The sequence below is a fragment of the Gossypium arboreum genome, chromosome 3, assembly GCF_025698485.1.
Source record: "Gossypium arboreum isolate Shixiya-1 chromosome 3, ASM2569848v2, whole genome shotgun sequence".
In the NCBI taxonomy this organism is placed as follows: domain Eukaryota; kingdom Viridiplantae; phylum Streptophyta; class Magnoliopsida; order Malvales; family Malvaceae; genus Gossypium; species Gossypium arboreum.
In genome coordinates this window covers 105,924,086-105,930,650 of record NC_069072.1, presented here as the reverse complement: position 1 = coordinate 105,930,650, position 6,565 = coordinate 105,924,086, and positions in this window count along the sequence as shown.

Below are 6,565 nucleotides of genomic sequence, written 5' to 3'. Positions count from 1 at the left end.
TTCTACTTTTTGAGATCGTTGCAGCTTAATCTAGCTAGCTTGTATCTTTGTTTTTGAAATTGTTATAGATTTTGAATGATTCCATTGTTAAATTCTTGTTATTTAGATGTTTTATGATAGTTTATTAATGTTTGAAGCTAGATATACAAGTTTTATAAAGTGATTTTTTGACAAAAATGCCAATTAAGGATTAAATTGTGAAATATTGAAATTATATGGTTAAAAGTGTGATTATTTGGAAAATGTGGGCTGCTAAGGCAATAAGAAGAATTCAGCTAAGCATGGGTAGGATGAAATTGCGTGAAATTGTGATTTTATGTGATGACTAAATTGTAAAAATGTGAAATAATTGGGGCAAAAGTGTAATTTTGCCAAAATGTGTAAATTGTGTTAAATTGAATGAATTAATGATTAAATAAGTAAATTTTTTTATTATTTAGATTGAGAAAAATGAGATTTGGATCTAGAACGGGGGAAAAAATGTATCGAATTAGTCGACCTAATTCGTCGTTACAGCGAACGAGGTAAGTTTATATGTTAATAAATGTATTTAAATTGTGTTATAAATGCTTATTTATTATTGAATTGAATTGAATTATATACGTTTATTTGTCATTGAACTGCTATGAATGTCAAATGAGCAACTACGGGCAAGCATCAATAGAGTTACGACATCTGAAAGTCCCGACGAACCTTAGGAATAGTATAGGATACAAATGTCATGACATTAGGTTACTGAGATGTGATTACATGTAAGACCATGTCTGGGACATTGGCATCGTTAATCGATTTCGTGTAAGACCCTGTCTGGGACAGTGATATCGATATGTGATAACCTGTAAGACCATATCTGGGATATGGCATTGTATGAGCTATATGTGATTGTCGATATCTTTAACGATTTTGAACGGTCCAACAGGCGTAGTCAAGACGAGAATTAAAGTACGGTCGAATAAGTAATACAGGTATGTATAGAACCTATGTGAGAATCGAATGAAAGTAAATTGGTGAGTTCATATTGTATTATGTTTATTAAATAAGAAAGAATTTTGCATAAGTATGTTTCATGCCAAAATGTGTTTATTTCACTATAATGAAGTATGTATTAGATGTTATGTGAGATATGAATTATAGTTGTGTTAACTAAATATACATATGGCAATCAACCAATAAAACCATAACCGAGTTATGGCATGTGAAAGAAAGACCACGGCAGGGCCTTGGCAATGTATGTGTAAGACCACCGTTGGACTATGGAATCAAAAAAATGATGAATTTGTATTATAAGCACTTATAAATCAGAGAGGTTCGATAAGAGTATATGTGATAAATAGAAAGGTATCGGTACAGGTATGTACGGAAAAACTACTAAAGTATCGAGTTATATGAAGTTGAGAACTTGTGAATGAGGATATGAATAATTTGATGTTAGCTCATGAATTGATGCTTTTAATGTTAATGATTTATTTATTTCGGATTGCTATATGAATATTGTGATCATTTTAGGCTCACATATGAACTTACTAAGCTGTGAAGCTTACTTTGTGTTAATTTTCTATGTTTCATAGTGTCTCGGACGTTTGCTCGGGTTAAGAGTCAATAGAGATCGCATCACACTATTCGGCTATTGAGTTTCGATATTTTGCACCTTGTGGCTTGGTTTTATGGCATGTATAACGCTTGAGTTCTTTTGATAAAGGTTTTGGTGATGTATTTGGTCATTTTGTATGGCTTAATAATGACTTATGTTTGATGTGTAATTTCCTTGTGTAATGGCATAATTTGGTATGGTTGGTGATGTTCAAGATGAACATTTGGTCATTTGGTATATGTTGAGTATTTACTTATGAAAGGCATGAATTTGGGATTAATAAATGAATGGTTAATAGATGATTTATAAGTCAAGCTTTGTGTGTGATTGATATTGATAAAACACATATTTGAAATAGGTTGAATTAATGAATGTGATATGTGTTTTGGTATGTGATGGAATAGGTGTGAAATGAGAAATGAATCATGCTAATTTTGGTATGTGTTTTGTACAGGAAATGGTTATGATTTGAGTTGATGAAATGGAGGGAATTGGTATGACATGTTTGGTACATAAAATAACATGTCTTGACTGACTATTAATGTATTGAAATGGTGCAAAATGTTGTGTTTTAGGTATGCATGAGAAGGGTGAGAAATGTGGCTTAAACCAAGCCTATTTTCATACCACACGGTTGAGCACACAGACATGTCGCTCGAATATGTGTGACACATGGCCTTGGTACACGGCCGTGTGTACCACATGGTTGAACACACGGACATGTGGCTCGACTATGTGTGACACATGGCCTTGGTACACGGCCGTGTGTCCCCTGTATAGCCCTTTGAAATTAAGTCAGTATACCCTACAGGTTTGGCATGGCCTAGACACACGGGCGTGTCTATTGGCCGTGTGTGGAACACGGACTGGTACATGGGTGTGTGGTCGGCCGTGTGGCCAAATCAGTAGCCCCTCTAGATTTCACACGGCCTAGCACACAGGCGTGTCCTCGGCCGTGTGGTACAAGTCTGTATGTATGCCCTGTTTTCACACGGCCTGTGACTTGGGCGTGTCTGGTGGCTGTGTGAGGCACATGGCCTGTTCACACGGGCGTGTGACCCTTAAATGTTGAAAAATTTTATAAGTTTCTCAAAGTTTGCAATTGTTATCGGTTTAGTCCCAAACCACTTCTAAGCATGTTTTAAGGTCTTGTAGAGCCTTATAAGGGACAATGTGAATGATTTGAATGGATTTAGATTATGAACGCATAAATGTTTTTGAATGATGAGTATTATTCAGTAATGCCTATTCCGGCAACAGATATGGGTAGGGGTGTTACAAAACCAGCATACCAAATAGACATTCAACCCTATACATGCCACTTATAACCATAATCAAAGTAATAAAAAACTACCAATATAATAAATGAATAGCATGATGGTGCTCCAACAATATTTCAATCAATCGAGCCTTTAGATGATCTATAGAAAAAGAAAACAACTAACGTAAGCAATAATGCTTAGTAAGATCGTATAAAGGCAACTTAACTATTGAACATATCAGAATAAACAACTAAACATAATTTTCATTATATCTTAAGCTAACTTTTGTTTTCTATTCACTACACCTCGCATGGATCATTGGTATAGCCTTGCATATACATATATATATTTTTCCATATAGACATTTCATATAACTATTTCACTTAAACATTTCTTATTACCATAACACCTATACACTTAACATGTGATTATTTTATAATTCATCTTTCGTTTCAAACTTTCATATAAACATATCATCCCGAAACCACTTACTTTCACTAAACAATGTGAAAAACTACATAAATAGATTAATCATACATGTTAATCATTTACGAAGCACTTATAGGATTAGTACTGAAAATGGTTCATCGTACGCTCCCTGTATTATAATAATAATTCAATCCAAACTCATTCATCTATGTATATAAACATCTATCTTTAACCGTATAATAATCGATATAATTATACTCACACATGATCAAATAGTTCATTGAACATTTAAAATTTACTAATATCTTGACTATACATTAGCCTTTAAGCACATAAATACTTTTGTAAAATCATTAACATTTAGCCCGATGAACTAGTAACTTGACTCTGATACTAGTAACTACACCACACCAGAGGCACTATAGATGCATAATAGGAGCACTGAAGTGTTGGCAGGGCACAAATGTGCAAACAGGGGCACTGTAGTGCGAACAGGGACACCAAAGTGTATACAGAGGCACCGAAGTGCAAATCCCGTACAAGCACACATATTGACCCTATTGGCATGCCAATCGTATTCTAGTGATTACTACGTTCAACTAGGCATTTTATGTAATCCATTACCTTTATACAAATTTATCAATCAAGGGCACTTCATCTTTTCAGTACACATAATAGGATATCAATGTGACTTTAGTTTCAATATTTAAAATACTATTATAACATATAAAATTTCACATGTATTTATACAATTTATCACCAACAATTAACTTATTTTCAAGAAACTTACAATTTACACATCAAACATTGTGAACTTACCTCAATCCAAGTAACATTTACATAGATAATCAACAATTCATAATAACCAAATACATTTACAATAGTTCACATATCCTTTAATTTGATTAATTCCTCTAATTGACCCATAATAATAATTTATCACAACTTTATCAATTAATTTAACCAAAACATAAATAACTATTTACATTCATCCAAAATGGAAAATAATAATTTCTATCCATATACGAACTTACCTCGACAAATACAGTTGTAACAACGAAGTCGACAACTAATCCAACCACAGCTTTTCCTCGATTTTGATCCATTTGATTTGTTTTGTGATCTAAATAATAATGTTTCATTCAATTAAACCCTTCAATACCTTAAATAATTAATTTAACTTATAACTCTTATTGGAAAATTTACAAAATTACCCCTAATATTTTAGCTTTTATGCAATTTAGTCCCTAAATCCAAAACTTGAAATTTCACCACATTTAATACAATTTCATGTTAATCGATTTTCTTAAGGTCTTATATCAGCCCACTTTTCTCCTCATTTCGCACAATTTTCGTTGAACTTTACTTTTTCAACAATTTAATCCCTAAACATTAAAATTATCAAAAATCACTTAATAAAATACTCATAATCAACAACTAACAACTCAAGTTTATTATTTAACATCATGAACATCAAGAACTCCTCAATGGTATCATCTAAAATTTTCGACAGCTTCAAAAACGAAGCTATGGGTTAGCTAGACCTAGTTGCAATGATCTCAAAAACATAAAAATTACAAGAAATAAGCTCAAATTGAACTTACATGCAAAGAAAATATGATTGACGAACCTTCAACCTTCAATGGTGATTTTCTCCTTTCTCAAATTCAGTCAAAAACAATTAGGAAGATGACAATTCCCTTTTGTTTTATTTTACGAATTATTTCTTTATTAAATTACCAATTTACCCTTCAATTATGCATACATTTCAACCTATTTCATGCTTTAACGATCAATGCAATTTAAAAGTGACATAATTACATAATAAAACCTCCCACCTTTACTAATTATTTCCTTTAATCATGTAATTCAATAATAAATGAGTTTGAACATCTATTACAATTTAGTCCTTTTTACAATTAACGAACTAAACATTAAAATTTCTTAGCCAAATTTTAATAGGACCTTAATAACACTTTGTAAAGATTTAATAAAATTTTATGTCTTGGATTATAGAAACGAGGTCCCAATACCTCATTTTCTAAAACCAATTGAGTTTATTGTCATATCACTTAGACCTAATTATTCATTCAAATAGTAAAAATTGCCAATTCAAAATTTATTTTAATACTATATTTGCCTCATAAATATTAAAGAATAACATGTCATACCCCGAGCCTGGTTGAACCTTAGCAATTCCTAGGATATAAATGACATGTCATTAGGGATTTCATGTTTCGGGTGTTGGTCCTAAATGTACTACCAATGGCTGAGGTCCTACATTTGTTGCAAATACTCCACAGCTTGCGTGAGCAGCATCGTGTAGCTTACATTCCGACATGCAGCTCGTGTGAGCACTGATGTAAAGGAAAGGTTACAGTTATATGTACAAGCACATTTTGTGTGAACTTTCCTGTGTATTTGATGTAATTCTAGACGGTTCAATAGGTATGAAAAAGAAACAAAATGGTAAGTTGTAAACTAAAAAATATATAGGGTTTTTCCTATGTAATTTATCACCTTTTTACTTAAATTCGTTGTTAAAATTAAGTAATTGTTTAATAAATTAATGAAATATGTGAAAATATGAAATTAGGATATAAAAATTATTAAAATGTGATTTTTATGCTTTATTTATAGTTTTATGCATAAAATGACTTATTTTATATTTATTTGAACATATTATATTTTTAAGACATGAAATGGGCCATGCATGATTAAATTAAATAATAAAACTAAAGTTATATTTAATAATTCATTTTAAAATATTTCATTAATAATTTGGGTTTCAATTAATTATTTAAATTGGATAAATTTTATTCTTTAGTCCTTTAATTTATTGATTTATTTTGGATAGATTTGATAGCTTTGTTGGATTACAAAAACCGTCCAAATTGAAGACCAAGTCAACCTAATTTCAGCTACACATGGCTGTCCACATAAACCACTTTTTAGTTTAATTACACAAGGTCCTTGCAATGTTGAAGAAATTAGATATTTACCTGAAGATTTATATTTGACCGAGTCTCAGTCCTAAGTTATTATGCCATTTAAATTGCTTAAAAATCAAGAAAAATTCAACTCAAATCCACTAAGCATAGCCGACCACTCATTGGAAAAACATGAAGAGACTAAACCTCTCTATTTTTAGCAAACTACCCTCCTCTCTTCACCTATAAATAAGACCTCATTTGATCCCTTATCCATCATCCCTCATCCCTCATCATTCTCTTCTCTCTCAATTCTCTTTAACATTTTCCATTCCCCACGCCTAGCATCATCT